Here is a 16306-nt window from a genome sequence, read left to right on the forward strand (position 1 = left end):
TTAGATGCAATCGTTTCCTCATCTTCATTTCCTCACATTTAATATGTGGTCCAAGCCCCACACCAAACGCATGAAGAGAAGACGGACTCTGCCAGAGCTCTGCCAGACGCACTCCCTGTCGGAAGTCACACTTCCGCGACACTACTGCGTCAGACCGACCCCAGCCAACCGGGACACGGCTCGGCACCCATCACAGTCCTCTCTCCCCATCACCATGGCAACCCCATCCCATCTGCAAAGCAAGCTGGGTGTAGGAGGAAGGTGTAAACGCTTTGCACATTGCTTTCCCCGCCTTCTCTGCCAGCTCTCTCTATCATGCTTTTTCACTTTTTCTACCTGAAACTCCCTCCATCCGTCTCTGCTTCTATCAGCAGGTAACAGATGCCCAGCTAGTCCTCGTAAATATCTCCTGATCACCATCGATGATGATTCATGGGCCACACAGACGGAAAACTTCAGGGTGCATATACAATTCTCCCACGCTCACACAGGCAGAGGACAGATGGGCCTTTACGTGCAAGATTGACAGATTGCACAGAGATTGTCTGGTGCTGAACGGTGAAAGCACCTGGGCTGAAGGCACAAGAGAGGAGAGTCTGTTAAATGTCAACTACAATACATATAACACATACAAATCTGAAAAGAATGTTTTTTATATTGTATAACATATTTACCCTTATATGCATAGCGATAAACAAATGAAGGAATCTTGTGATTCAGAAGTTAGGAATGAAAGGTATTTGGAGGAACGATGCATTCCCCTGCATACACACTGTATATACCCCAAATAGGCAATGCTAACTTTTTTACAGAATAATGGCATTTCATAATGATGTCATACCATATTCTGATGAATGATTGGTTAATCTAAATATGTATAAGTGTCTCTAATCTAATTGTAAATGCAATTTTACTATATGACATTATTTTCTTAAAAATATACATACATATTTATATACATGATTTCATTTTCTGACTTCACTGTTACTTCTTCATGATGTTACTTGTCATATATCAGCTTCAGAATGTCTTTCTTTCTGTGCACAAGGTAACAACGTATTCATGTGCTGTACTACCGGTGCATAACACATCTCCACTAACAGAAACACATTCTTCCATGTTAGAAATTTCATAGCACCTAGATCCATTTTAATGTATGTTAGCACAGATGCCGTTTCACTCCAAAGCTGCTGTTTATGATATATAATAGGCGCTGTACTGTACAGAGGTCAATCAGGAATTGACCCCTCTTCACCAGGAACAAACACTGTTTTTAGTATGACAGTTGTCCATCATCTCCCAGTTTACACAACTCTGCCTAAAAGACATTAAAAACACACTTATGTCCTTAAACCACCTCTAATACCTTCAGAACTCGCCTCCACCTGAGAGCCAGACAGACACGATGCTGCCCCAGCCTTACTTGTGTAGAGGAGACTTTTTTTATACAGTCCCAAATTATCTACTAGAGCCCTTTGTTTTCGTAAAAGCATTAACATCATACACATCTGCAGACAAAGCTACTGTGGGATTGTGTGTTTGACTTGCCAGCGCAGCAGTGATTCCAGAGCTAAGGTATACAACTGGCCTGCGATGGGACAGCTGTGCTTAAGTCCTCCCTTTAACAGTGGGTTAGGGTTCGATAGAAGAGGGGAGAAGAGAAAAGAAAAGAAGAGGAAGACGACAACAGTGGAGCGGAGAGGAACAGACAGCTGTCATTAGCACTCTGGTATTATGACGTTGTGCTGTGTTTGTCTGGATGTGGTTTAGCTGGAGTCTGGCTCTGACTCTGCCCGTACCGTAAGCAGACTCACAAACAACTCTGCCTTGTGTTTGAAAGGGCTACGTGTGCTGTAGCCTTTTCACGTCAACAAGCCATACGTCATTATTTAGAATAATGACTGTGAAGAGAGGTTATTGCGGAGAAGTGTGTCCATCTGTTCTGAGCCTCTAAGCCTCTAAGCCTCTGCACTGCATTTTACAGTATAGAGAAGATAAAACCTGCTTTGCAACACTGATTATTATATAGCAAAAACAAAAAACCTTCAGTAAAACCCAGCTTTTTAGTTCAGGGCAGATCAAACATTCCCAAATTGTCCAAAACACAGGCAAAGACAGTAATTTCAAAATACATGTTGTAAGCCAGTTTTTTTCTTTGCTGAGAATTAGGTAAGAGGATTCTACTGTCATGTCCGTGAAGGTGGAAGCAGCTAACGGATGATAAAACGACTTAAGTCAGTGTCCAAGGGTAAATAGTTCCACTTCATACAATCACAACTTGTCCATGCACAACAAATGAGATACAGTGTGAGTGGTAGGTGCATGTCAGCTAACTCTTAACCAATTTGTCCTTTCCTCCAGTCTTACTTAGGCAGATCTAGTATTTAGCTCCTGGCTCCAGCTCCATATAAGTGCACAGACATGAGAGCATAGTTTGACATATTGGGAAAAAAGTGATGAACTACACTTAATCCTGAAGTATAAAATGTAAAACTACTACTTAAAGCTGTTAAGTAATAAAAGGAGACATTGAGAATGAAACATGGAACATTGGACTTTCTACACAAAGTAATAGAAAGTAAAGGATGGTTTGACATGGAAAAGGGGCTTTACTGGAATTGGTTAATTTGATACATTCTGGCCTATGTTGCTATAGATATCTTTCCAGTTTTAGTGGAAGCAATCTGACAAGAAATGACAAGAAATCCCTGCCACCATGTTTATCTTCCTTTAGTTAAGCCAGGAAGAAAGCAAACTTAGCAATTCACGAGAGAGTTGACAAAGTAAACATCTTGTTTATATGACAGGAAGTAACAGGGTTTAGGGAAAATGTGGTCCTGCTCTTGAGAAACATGAGTGGAAGCAATAGTGGGGGCATGAGACAGAAGCTGCCAGTCCAACAAAGTTGGGTTATCTGTAGATTTGGTCCTTTATTTACAATATAAATACTAACCATTTACAATAAGTTGTAAAAAAGAAAATGTTGAGAGAAATGGCATATCTGCTGTGCTTTTATCTATTTCTTTTCTTTTCATCTGCTCTTAGTGTCTTGTGGACTCTGAATCATCAGCTTGCCTGACCTCCACTCTCTTTAATGCTGTCATTACTTCCTGAGTCCTCCCTCCTCTTAATTTTTTCCTTGTATCCATCTTTTCCTCTTTCACCCCAGTCATGTTCAGACATGGTGTGTACTGGTGTGTCCCAGACACCAGGCCACAGACACTACATGGTGAGTATGACAGAGAAAGAGAAAGAAGGGACTTGTGTAAAAAGTAAACTGAAGTATGAACAATTATTGTTCATGGCAAGACATTTGGTTCAATGGTTCAATTTGGTTTCATCTGTACACGACTAGTGACACAGACCTGGGACCTCTTCTATAAAACAGTGTGTAGGATTCATACTAAAAGTTGCCACGATAGTTATTAGGACTACTGCCCTGAAACAATGAGAAGAAGAAGAGAAACTTTCTGCAACATCCAGGAGCTTGTGAGTGAGGTGGAGGTGAGGAGAGACAGGTTGTTTGGTGGCCACAGCAGTAATATCATTAATAAAAGAAAATGCTCTGAGTGGTAACGTGTTGCTGCTGCGGTTAATGCAGTGAGTGAGAGTGAGTACGACAGAGAGGACAGCGTCTGAAATAAAAAAGTGGTCAGATTTAAAGGTGGAGCCAAGAAAAAATATTGCTTCTCATCGTCAGAATGTGAGGGAGCTTGTTGTATCGCCTGTATGTATTTTAACCATCCAAAACTGCAGGATTACTACATTCAGAGACAGATTACTTCACACATAAGTGGTATCCTAACCTCTGTGCGCTCTATGCACCTGACAGCACAGTCACGTTCACTGGTCGCCATTTTCACGTCTCCATAATATCCGAACGCATGACGTAAAGTTTCCGTACTAGTGCGCACATTCTCCCGTCAAGTTTGTTTTTATATATCCCAACATTTGCGTGAGAAGTGACGTACGAGCAAAATGGGGTGTGATAGATGCGGATACGCAGCAGTTGTAAATGAGGCCAATCACTCAGACCACATTCAGGATCAATGTTCACAGTCATTTAGCAGTGTGAACACAAATGTATCCTGTGCCACAATGAAGACAGATTTTAATTCAAGGTTTGAACAGGTCAATTTGTCTTGGTCTGATCTTCACCATCTGTGGGATCAGCCGTTATTTGCAGCAGTAACTCTTGAAACTCCTGGCCCCACACACACTACCAGTCCATGTGATGACTGCCAAGCTTACTGAACCATGTGACATAACTAATGTCAGAGCTTCTTCTGTTTCCTTATGCTCTGTTAGAGGTCAGCATTATTTGTGCTAATTTGATTTGGTTTGAAGTGATTACATTGATAAGGACTCATTTTCCTCCGACACTGCCACTGGGATCATTTGAGTCAATGAAAGTGCATTTGGGGTTATTTTTAATTCTATTATTCAAGCCTTACATTCAATTTAAATTCGAGTACTAACTAGGCCCATCTCAGCTTTTGACTTTGGACAGGATGGGACAGCACTGGGCAGGCTTAGGGAGGTGAGAGGGTTCATTCCTGTGGATTTTGCCTCCATCAGGACACTGCACTCTCATGCTTTCGGAGGAAAAATCCTTTTCCATTGCTAAATTTAGCACCAACTCTGGCAGAAAGTCAACAAAACCAAGATATGACAAACACTTCATTACCCAATGTTGCTCTCAAAATAAAACCAAACTTTCTGAGAGGTCGACTCAAATTTTGCCCTGTCAAGTCACACTATAGCTCCATATTCAAGGATGATAAAGAGAGGTGTGTGTGGGTGTGTGTGCTTACTTCTTGCTGAGTCAGAAATGAGGAAAAATTTGTTTGGCCAGCCCTGCCAACATGTCCGCCCTGACCCTTTGGAGGGACATGAGAGGAGCCTTTGAGTCTCCATTGCACTGGTCAGCAAAGCAGGCTCTACGCTGCTGTGGTGCACTGGGGAGTCTGCAGCAGGCTGGTGGCAGCATCCACCACTTCAGTAGCCAAACTGGCCACGCTGGCAGAAAATAAATGGCTGGAAAAACTCCCTTGACACTGAGCCCAGATGGACCAATAATGGCAAAAAGAGGTGCATGGAGGAGAAGAAAGGAGAGGGAAGCGATTTGGAGAAAGTCCACAGATTTGGATTTTCATGTTGTCCGTTTTGAAAGAAAAGCAATTTCACACAACTGTGCTGGAAACTGGAAACTGTCAAGACTGTCAAGAGCGAGAAAATAGCTTCTGATCAGTGTCACTAATTATAAAAGCCTGAAAGACGTCACTGCGAGTGTTTGGGAGGGCTCTTCAAGGATTGGTGTATTTTTCATTTTTCCTGTGGATGGGTTGGCGAAATGGAGACATCACAGCTGTCAGGTTTTCATGTCAGGCCTTCAGAAGCAATGAGGCTTTAATCTGGCAACGCAACTGACTTTCAACACTCATACAGGGAGACATGCATCAAGAAAGAGACAGTGTCAAGTTTCTATATTCAGTGGCAGCAATTAGGCCAGAGTGCGACACATTTGTCATTTGAAAAGGATTCTGCTATTCCATTCAGATAGAGAAGTCACAAGACAGAGATTTAAAAAAAAAAAGAATAATCAATGCCAAAGAGGCCAATGTAGTAAAAAATACCCATAATGCAACCAACATAATTTCTTAATAATCTTTTGTACTGAAAACCAGATTAGGCACGCTGAACAGAAGTAGCTACAATGAAACGTTGATTGCTGAACTTTTCACTTAGTCCCTGCAACAATGGCCAGACTACTAAAGACTGATGACACGACAGCAGTGTTTTAGAGAGAATGGATTATTCCTTTTCTTTAGCAAGCAGGCTAATCTCGAAAAGATGGAGTAGGAAGAAGTAGGGGAGTAGGACGAGCAGTGGAAAATCCCTCCCGGTCACTGCGTAGTGTCACAGTTGGAGTAGAGACACTGCTCCGCCCGCCTCCGCTTAAATACAGTGCAATTCACTCTCCATATGCAGTACAAGTGACAGCCGAGGACACCAACACACCCTCTTTTTTTCCCCACACACATGCACACTTGTTGCATTATCCTCCTGAGCACATATATCTCTTTTGGGGCGTAGTATATATGCCTAGTAAGACACCCTGCACTTACTCAAACACACACACACACAAATAAACTCTCCCCTGGCTCCTTGCCCTCTGAGATCTGCTCTGAAATCTGTCCTGTCACCGCCTAAAAATGCCCTCTGCTCCCTCCTGTTATTAATGTCTAAATGTGGCTAACGTGCACCACTCGCACTCTCGACTTACTACTCGGGGATAAAACCTAACAACCAAATCAATATTTATTGGCAGCGGCGGTGTGATTACATTCCCACCTCCAACTGCTGCTGCTGCTGCTGCTGCTGCTGGAGCCTACAGATGAGCAGGGGGCAGCCATACATAATGACTACAGGGAACCCACCATACACAGCATGGCAGTGGTCAGCTCGCACGCACACACACACACACACACACACACACACACACACACACACACACACACACACACACACACACACACACACACACACACACACACACATAGGGGTGCAGCTGATAAGACATTTAGCCCCAGACCCCCACCACAACTTGATGCCTGACCTTTTCTTTTTGCAAACTTTTACTTCAAACGGTGGGTCTGTATTCAAATAAAGAGAGGAAATAGAGCTTGCTTGTTCTTCGACACGCCGACACTACTTCCGTGCACGTGTGAAATGTCTGCTCTCTGATTTCTCCTCTGCTCTTGGATTTGCATTTTTGCATTTTGTGCAACAAGTCTGTAAAAAATTCTCCAGCCGATAGAATGGCAGGTGTAGTGATGACGAATGAAATTGTCCCACCCTCGTTTTGGTTACTTTTACTGTTTGAACTGTTTCCATAAAATACAGGGGGGGGGAACAGGTTAAGTGTTTCTTTTGTTTTTATGGCAGCTAGCAGCATAATGTAAAATACTCGGGATCCTTTATTTTGCCGAAGGTGTGTTGTTTCTTCAAACACACCGACAGGAAGCCATTGTAATAATAAAGCCATGGAGGGCAGGAGTGCATGAACCAGGTTTGTACAAAAGCCTGTACAGGACTTTAAGAGACATAAAGCGAACCCAACCACAATGAGGGCCACACCTGACCTTTTATTGGACTATCGTGACAGACTTGTCACACAAGCAGCCGAGAGCAGAAGGAAAAATCCAAGAGCTGATGATTCTGGAACATCACCCGCTTCATTTAAAGGATAAAACGTCCTGGAACATCTCCTGTTATATGACATCTTCTGAAGTCTTTTAAATTCACAGTCATGTCGGATATGACTTAAAAGTAAATCTAAAACTACCACTTTACAATTATATATGAAGCCAATGAGGATTTTCTCGCAACACTGCTGACAATGATGACACCATCATCACCTCTGGTCTGAGAACATATCATGCCACACCTTTCACACGCTTGCTAAATAAGATTCTAAGATGTCACCATTTGACTTCACAGACAACAGCAGGCCCCTGTTCTCCAGACACTGTGGTTCTCAGGAGGGGAAGATGGTGTGGTGATGGCAGCTCTCCCATGTTCCACCGCGTGTCAGACTGAGTGCAAACACACACACACACACACATACACAACACACACACACACAGCCCCTCACAGTTGAATGACTAACTCTACTCAGACCTAAACCTTATTCCAAATGAACCCTAAAACCAAGTCTGAACCCTCAAACAGCCGCTTTAATATGTGGGGACCTCACAACCATAGAAAGCCATGTACACATATATTCACACTCTGAAGGGCAGACCTGCTTGTCTGTTGTTTCCCAACAGTGTCTGTTAATTACTTTATGTTCGTACAAATGCTGTGTGTTTGAGTGGGTGTATTTCTATTCTCAGACAAGTGTAGCCAAGTGGTAAACATATAATAGGTTCATGACATAATCCCCCTTTTATCAAGTATTATCATGGGTTAAAATACAAGTTAATGAATGAGTCAGTTCATTCAAAACAAACTCTTGACTGATACTGAATGTTATGAACTGTGATCAGAGGGCGGCAGCGTTGGGTAATGTAATGTCTAAGCCGCCATGACTCCGCCGAGTGCATCTTGGTCTATCGTTCTATTTTCGTTTGGACGGAACAAGAGATGCATGGAGGACGGTGATGTGGAACTGATTGTGTAGAGTCGGAACTATCAGTGTCAGCATTTGTGCCGTGGGCTGAAAACCCGCCATAAGTTATTGAAGCTGCAGTGAAATTTAGGCGTCTAAAGAAATTATACATTATAAATCAAACTGTTGTTTAGCCTGTTTTGGGCCAAGTGTTCATTTGTTGAAATGTAGTTTATTTCTGTGTATGCTGTATTTTTCTGTGGTATTTTCCTGAAAAAACATTCTGTAGTCACTTTTTCAGAATGTTTATTTTTTTGCCGAACCTTCATATACTGGCCTGACAAGTTGAGTGAAGTGAATAAGGAACATGGCAGCTCTGTCCTTGAAATTTTAACACCACACTAATTGTGTCCTGTGTGCCAACTGATTCCCTGGGCTCCACAAGGACATCCTAGGTTTACTTCTTTTATGAGACATTTTAGATCTCAAGTGAGTTCCTATAAATTGTGAGTGTGTGTGTGTGTGTTCATGCCTTCCTCTCTGTGGCACAGCCCTGTCATCGCCTCTATAATGAAGTGCAGACGTTCACACAGATGGCCATCAGCTCAGTCTAGTGAATGACAAGTCAGCCTCAGGCTGTGGCCACTGCTCAACCCGCAGTCCAAGCATTACTCAGACAGAGATTCAGGAAGATGTGGCACTTACAGTGGGGAAGACACTACGTGATCTACAGCCTGTGATGCTAAGAGTCTGGTAATGTGGAGTTGTGGCTAGTCTTGAAGTTTTTGTAGAAGCCTGTGCTATGTTCCCTCATAGCACACAAAGGTTGAGTATTCAGATCCAGGGTTCGAGAACAAGGGAGCTAAGCAGAGCTCTGCTCCCCTGAGAAGGACACACGCTCCTCTGAAAGCCTTCCCGGAGACGTGTAGTGGCAGCTCTAAAAAACTGTTCACTTTCGTTTCACAGATTATATTATATTTTACGTACAGTAAGGTTCCTGAAATAAAAAATCAATTTGGCAATGTTGTGTGTTTATTCACTAATTGCATTCCATTTTTCGAAAAAATCGGTCTCAAACTAATCAACACCATTCTGTGTCTTTTCCCTCTGTGCTCATCCATGCGTGGTGGCGCTGCACTCAAACCACTAGTCACCTGAACTTCTTGTCACAACTTCAGTCAGCTCATAGCATTTTCATTTTCTGTTATCTTGTTTTTCATGTACTAACTCTCATGTCGTTTCAGAATTCAGCCACTCCCCCCCTGCTCTGCATCACCTCTTCCCACAGATCCCATTACCTGACCTGCCCCACCCCCCCAGACTCACCTGCTTTCCATCAGTCATCAGTCACCCAGCATATATACATTTCCTCTGTTCTTTGCCAGATCGTCTAGTGTGTTTTTTCCTAGCTTTCCAGCGTAATCTCTTGTTTCACTGCTCTGCCTGATCTCTGTTTCTGACCTGCTTTTTGGACCCTGGATTCCCTTTTTGCCTTCTCCCTATCGGACTTGTTTGCTTTCTCTGACTGTCTGCCTGGTTTTTGAACCAGAACTCTTGCCCTTATCCCTAAGACTGCTCAAGTGTCGTGCTTTTGGGTTCACGTTTGCCATTTTGCGCACCCTGACACTTCTCATCACTGAGTTGGTGCTCGATATTTGATTGGACTGTAAAACAAGCACTGTTTTTATTCAGTATTTTGGATACGTTTATGGATAAGTCAGAATGTTAAAACGGAAACAACCCAGTCTCGGACAATTTGGATTCCCAAAACAAACAAAGACAACAACGAGTGATGACAGCAGTGCACTGACTACAGACTACTGCTGATTCCTGCTGGTAGTGACAGCTCCACTGGGGAGGGAGATGCTTCGGAGGCCGTGGTGCCTTGCACCTGCCGCAGCAGCCCTGGGTCTGAACCTGGTGATGCATCATTGCCTTTCTATTGACAAGGAAGCAATGGAGTGAGCGGAAAAACAGGAATACATCTTCTCTTGGCTCGTTTCTGTTTTTTGTTGCAATCCACGAAGTGAAACATCAGGAAAGTAGGGAAAGTGACAGTCAATGACAGAGAGGAGAGAGGGAGAGAGAGGGATCCACAGACAGCGGTTTATTTTGTTCTAGTTAAAAACAAGTTTGCTAAATTATGCTCAGCATTTTTGGTTCAGGTCATGTGTTGTTCTTGAAGGTGTGTGTGTGAGAACAGAAAGGTGTTACCTGTGTCCCCCTGCTTTTGTGATTTTGTTTTTTGTTTGCTCTGATTAGGCAATAAAATCTATTCCTTGTTTCTTATGTTGTTGTTATTCAACCTGTTTGAAATGTAATTGATGGTATTGTATAGTAATAACACTATGATTTTCACAGTAACCCTGCAATTGACTGCACTGTGCATACTTGTATGTATGTGCATGCATGTGACATGGTAAGTACTGGACTGGTGCGCACAGGGAAATAGGGCTCCCCCGAATGCTACTGTGTAACTCAAACCCTGTTCAGATCACAGTCGTCCTCATTACATCTAAAATAATTAAGACTTTTATAAAGAGTTGTGAATCCTGCAGAGGATCTCCTGCTGTATTCAAACCTGAGCTCCTCCAGTGTTTCTACCTATGCTCCTTCATCTCCAATCTACCTGCTATTATTCTGCATGTTATATCATGTTTTATCATGAATGCACAATCAAAAATGGTTCCAAGTGAATGACAATAACATAATAGTTAAAAGAGACTTATTTTCAACCCCATCATTTCAAGTACCCATGGTCCCCAGTGATAAAAGGCATGTATAAGGCAAAGACAGCAAAGATTCCGGCTCCTCCAGTGTGATGATTGGGTTGGAGACTTCGAGGACTGGATCCTGATTCTCCGACTACAGGTTCCCATGTTTGAGGTCACTCACCCCAGCGACTCAGCTCTGTCTCCCTGCACTTCAGTTACAGCTGGCACTACTGCCACAGACCAATGAAGGTGAGGAATTTCGAGTTTCCAGCAGACATTCCAGACAGGAAGATTTTTATTCTTTCTCGAGACTTTCCCATTCCTTACGTCCAACCAGTGCATGTCCGTTGTTCTGGAAATCTCTCCCTCACACACACAGTCAAAATAATGCCGGGGTTTCCAAATGGGGTCACTCGGGTCAGACTCTGTGTGCAGCTCACTGCTGTGGAAACACAGGGGCTTTGAGGGAGACATGAAATGTGAGTGTGTGACTTTCAGGCCTTGTGTACGAGCAGGTTACAAGGCAGAAAAAAAGACACCGTACAAATACACATGCACGCACACGCACACACACACACACACACACACACACACACACACACACACACACCGAGACAGACTTTCGAAATATCCCAGAGGCATTTCACAAAGACACCACACAAGCAGCCCACAGAGGAAACTGCCTTATTAGCTGCCCTGATCTCTGCAGCTACTCTGCCTTTAAAGGAACAGCAGAGACTCAGCCTGGTGAGGCACGCTGGATCTGTCACGGGCCACCAGGCTCTGCGTGTGGCTGGCTGTGCACTGGGAATATGTTCTATGTTTCCTTAAACTCTGCATGTTCATTAAAAAAAAAAAGTTTCTCTGCCTAAAATGTATGACTCAATATTGACAGTCTTTTCGTCAGATTAGTTTCCCTTTTTTCCCAAATGCTGTTTATTTCATTTTGGAACGAAATTCTCAAAGAAACCCTTTGGGACGTTTGAAACCATAAGAAAACATATCAAAAATGTTACAAGTTTCAAAAATCAATCACATGACAAGGAAGGGATGAGATGAAATAAAATGTAAATCAGCTAATCAATTAATTGCCTTGAAATAAATCACCAATTATAAATTACTTATTGAAGTAATCGCATCATTTTCTAATTATGAAACTGCTAAAGTCATTCAGTACATCCGCTTAATTAGCTCTCCCCTTAAACACCCTCCTCCTTGTTAAACAGAACTACTAAAGAGGAGATTATGGTTTAACATGCGACCGGCCTGCTTTTCTGAAGGATTCACTGACCATCAACATGAAGGGATTATCTTAGTCCAGGTGACTGCACACAGCATCAGCTTCAAAATGTGCTGCCTCTGGACCGTCTGGTCAACTAACTGGTTAACTGATGTTATCAAGCCAGCCGGGATAATGCATATTTCTAATGTTAGAGCCTACACACCAGCAGCAGATCATCAAGGTAGCGTCAAGCACAACATGGTCTGATGAGCACAGAGAAACCAAACAGATATTAGCTCTCCATCAAACTTGATGTCCCATGTTACTAAGTAATGCATTACAACCCCACACTGAGTACAACAGATGTAAATACAATTTAGTTTGTGGTGTCAGGGCATTTTTTGGTACAGTGCAGGATTATTTATCAGATTCAAGTTGTTCCAGTATAGAGTTTATTTTGTGGGTTATTCTGAATAACACAGACATTGTTCCTGGACCAATGACTGTACAGAAAGATGGACAACGTGTCACCTAATCTGCTGCCATAGTGCACTGGTGATGTCATTCGGAGCCACAGTCTATGCAGAAGTGATCATGGCGTGGAGCAATGGTATCGTGCCCCCGCCAAATATATTTTGGAGCATCAAAAAACAAATAAAACCAGGCTTAATCACTGTGATATGAATGACCTAACATGAGAGAAATCATATTTGTACAATATAAATTTGTGAATTTGGTTCGGTTAATGTCCCATCTGCTAACATGGCATGGGGTGGGTTTAGGATGTAGATAAACAGGACTATGAGCATGGCAACTGGCTTGAAGGGTTTCACTGCTGAAGGGTTTCACTGCTGCCGTAGGTTCTGTCTTTAACTACGACTGACACTTAATAATACACAATATACAGGCCAAGACATGTGTGGTCACAGGTCTGTCCGCTTTCTAGCTTCTACATCCAGTGCAGGGAAGACGAGAAGTAAAGCTCCAGTCACAGTAGAGATTAAAACACACAAATTGTGGCTTCTTTTTGGTCCTAAATCTCTCCTTAACAGTCTCGGCAGAATAAACATTCCAGGCCTTTATGTTTTTGCAGTTTGTGCTTGAGCCAGTGTGTGATACCACTGTGCCCCCTAACTGACCCTTTTACAAGAGGTCATGCCCCACAAGGCCTGGAAGAGAGGTGAGAGTTTACATAGGGAGGCCAGGCGGGATTCCCAGGCCCGTTAAACATGCCTGAACCAGGGTGACGCTGCCTGGAACTTTATCTGATGGACAACAATGGTGCTGCTGTGCGTGTGTGTGTGGGTGTGTGTGTCAATAATAGAAGAAGCAGACAGGAGAAAAAACAAATAGGGGATACGAATCAGTGATAAAGTAAAGTAGGAAAGAATGTAGCCAGACTGAAAGAGAGAGATAGAAAGGTAGAGATACACACACATACAAACACACACAACTCACAACGCACTATTGTAGTCACACATATATTTACATTGCATCATTAAAACAAATATATACAAACGTCTGCACAAACCCTCACACTTTAGGCATCTCTTCAATCAGAACTTCCATGAGGCAGCGCCCTGTCTTCACCACTACAAATTAAAACAACTGTGTGTAAATGGTCTACATTTATAAAGCACCTTTTAAGTCTTGATGAAAACTCAAAGCGCCTCACGGTACAGATTTGTCATTCAAACACATTCATACAGTGTTTTCTCTATTACACATCAATCACACACTGCCATCAGGGGCAATTTAGGGGTTCAGTGTCTTGCCCAAGGACACTTCAGCATGGGGAATGGGGAAGAACAAACTGCCACACTTATTGCCCAAGGACCTCTTCAGCATGCGGAATGGGGAAGAACAAACTGCCAACCTTCTGGTTATGGGACAACCCGCTGTTTCTCCTGAGCCACAGCCACCCAGGAGGTGTGCGTGTTGTGTATAATGTCAGACAGAAGATGATGCAAGGCCTGTGGAGATTGGCACAACCCTGAGATTAGAATCCAAGGCTCCTTGACAGGGGTTTAATGGAGTCTTGGTTCAATTTCACAATCAATTCTAAATTCTCAAGCGGAGGTTCCTTGGAGTCTTAGAGCTATAGGCTTGGTAACCCCAGGGAAGCTAACAAGAGCAGGATACAATATGCAACCGATACATCCCAATCCTCCCATCGGCCCTCTAGTCAAAGCTACACCAAACTAAAACACATTAACATGCACTGCCTGACAACTGCTAGGGGGCAACTTTTCCCTTGACTCGCTCGCTCGCTAACTTCTGGCTGCTTCAGTGGTATGTGCCTCTCTATCTTGTGAAGGTCAGGGGCCGTGAAAGCACGGGCAGGGTGTGTGCATGTAGTTCGTTTACTGACAGGTATGCCAGCATGATCAAACAGGATCAACTATTTCCTTTGGCGCCTATCGGGACGAAAAGAAGATTTCAACAAATAAGATAAAAAATGTTTCAACCCTCAGTTTACCCAAATAACAGATGAGCCAAAACATTATGACCACGTGCCTAAGAAGCTGCTGGTCCTCCACATGAAACCAAAACTGTCTGTCAAGACCTCTGAAAGGACCCTGTGATGTCTGGCACCAAAATGTTAACAGCAGTTCCTTTTAGGATGGCACCACCACGGCTCAGCCTTGTTCAAGCACATCCCCCAGACAAGGGGCACTCACCACCTCTGACCTGGAGATTCAAAGATTGTCTGACCCTGGTTCTGGCCATACCATAATGATCTGGGGCCTCATTTAAAAAAAACAGTTCATACCAAAAGTGTATGTGCACACAAAAGCAAAAAATGGCATACACCCAAAAAATGATCTGACTTATAAATGGGGCTGCTGGGGATATTGGGGTCGCTCTCAAACGAGAAGGTCGGTGGTTCAATCCTAGTATTTCCCATTCTGCATGCCCAAGTGTCCTCGGGCAGGATACTGAACCCCCCCAAATTATGAATGTGTGTGTGAAAGGGTGAGTGGCAAAACTGTACTGTAAAGCACTTTGAGTGGTCATCAAGACTAGAAAAGCTCTATATAAATAAAGACCATTTACAACCATACACCTGAAGGAAATGTTCCCTTTATAAATCACAGTCCACCTGGATACTTGTGTACGTGGGTCTGCCTCATATCCCGCCCTCTACACAACTGTTTTCAGTGGGGCTATTTCTTCAGAGAGTAGTTCCAAACTAAACACAAAAACACTGCTAATTCTTTATAAATATTATATTTCAATGCAGTGAACATCACAAGTTAAAGGGCCATCGTTTCACGTTAAAATAAACCTACTGGGATCGAACTGCCGACCTTCTGGATAGAGGACGACCGCCCCAAGAAGTTAACACACTGTACATTTTTGGCTGTGAGAATATGTTTTACGTATACCATGTCTATACAAGCACAGTCCATATGAAGCATGAACATAATTTGATTATTTAATGCTTTATTCTGTACAAGTGTTGGTAACAATTACTTTAACACATACAGCAGGAGGGTATATGTAAGTAAAGTTAGTGCCAACATGACAAAGGACTTAAATGTGGTCCAGTTATTGATCTGTTGGGGGGGTTGCTGACAGTCAAAAGGTTTGGGGCTATCTGATCTCACTCTCTCCAAACACTGACGCAGAAGTTCCCTGAAGTAGTGTGTTACGGTGAGTTTCTCTGTGGAGGATAGAAAAGTCGGCTGCTGCCAGCGGAGCCACGGCTCATTCATCCGGAGGCGCTGCATGGAGAGAACTGTGCCTCCTGAATCCGAGCTGTGGCAGCACGTCTGCTCAGCCTCATGCTGGTGTGAAATTCCTTTTCTGCTCAACCTCGCCATTCATCTCTCTGTCATCCCTGCTGCCCCATCACTCAGATGCAGCTCCACATCACCGCTGTGACACTGTGCCTTTATGTTCTCTGGCAGTACACCTTTAACCTCACCGTTGGACACCACACGACTGATCCTATAAGAGCTATCATTTAAAGATTGATACTGTGACCTGGTATGAAATGAAATGATGCAGACAGTCTCTGTCTCCTATTGAAGGATAATGATTTGTAGGGAGCTACTCCATTTCTGTTCATAGAAAGCAAATACCCAGAAAGCGTTAGTCCCTGTCTCCTCATACAGTAAACCTGTTGTACAGCAGGTCAGCAGCACTGAGGCTTCGCCGCTGTACAGTCCGTGCGCTTCTGCTTTGCGCGTATAAACGCAGGTTTCTTTGACTGTGGCACACAGAGCCAAATCCAATAACCCAGATTAACGT

At 43.3% G+C, this 16306-nt stretch overlaps 1 protein-coding gene across 1 annotated transcript in view; it reads right to left on the reverse strand.

Moving 5' to 3' along the window:
* chst11 (carbohydrate (chondroitin 4) sulfotransferase 11) overlaps positions 1-16306 on the reverse strand; it is a 72284-nt gene that overhangs the window by 55204 nt on the left and 774 nt on the right. The window lies entirely within an intron of this gene.

This window comes from Hippoglossus stenolepis, chromosome 22 (genome assembly GCF_022539355.2).
Source record: "Hippoglossus stenolepis isolate QCI-W04-F060 chromosome 22, HSTE1.2, whole genome shotgun sequence".
NCBI classification, from domain to species: Eukaryota; Metazoa; Chordata; class Actinopteri; order Pleuronectiformes; family Pleuronectidae; genus Hippoglossus; species Hippoglossus stenolepis.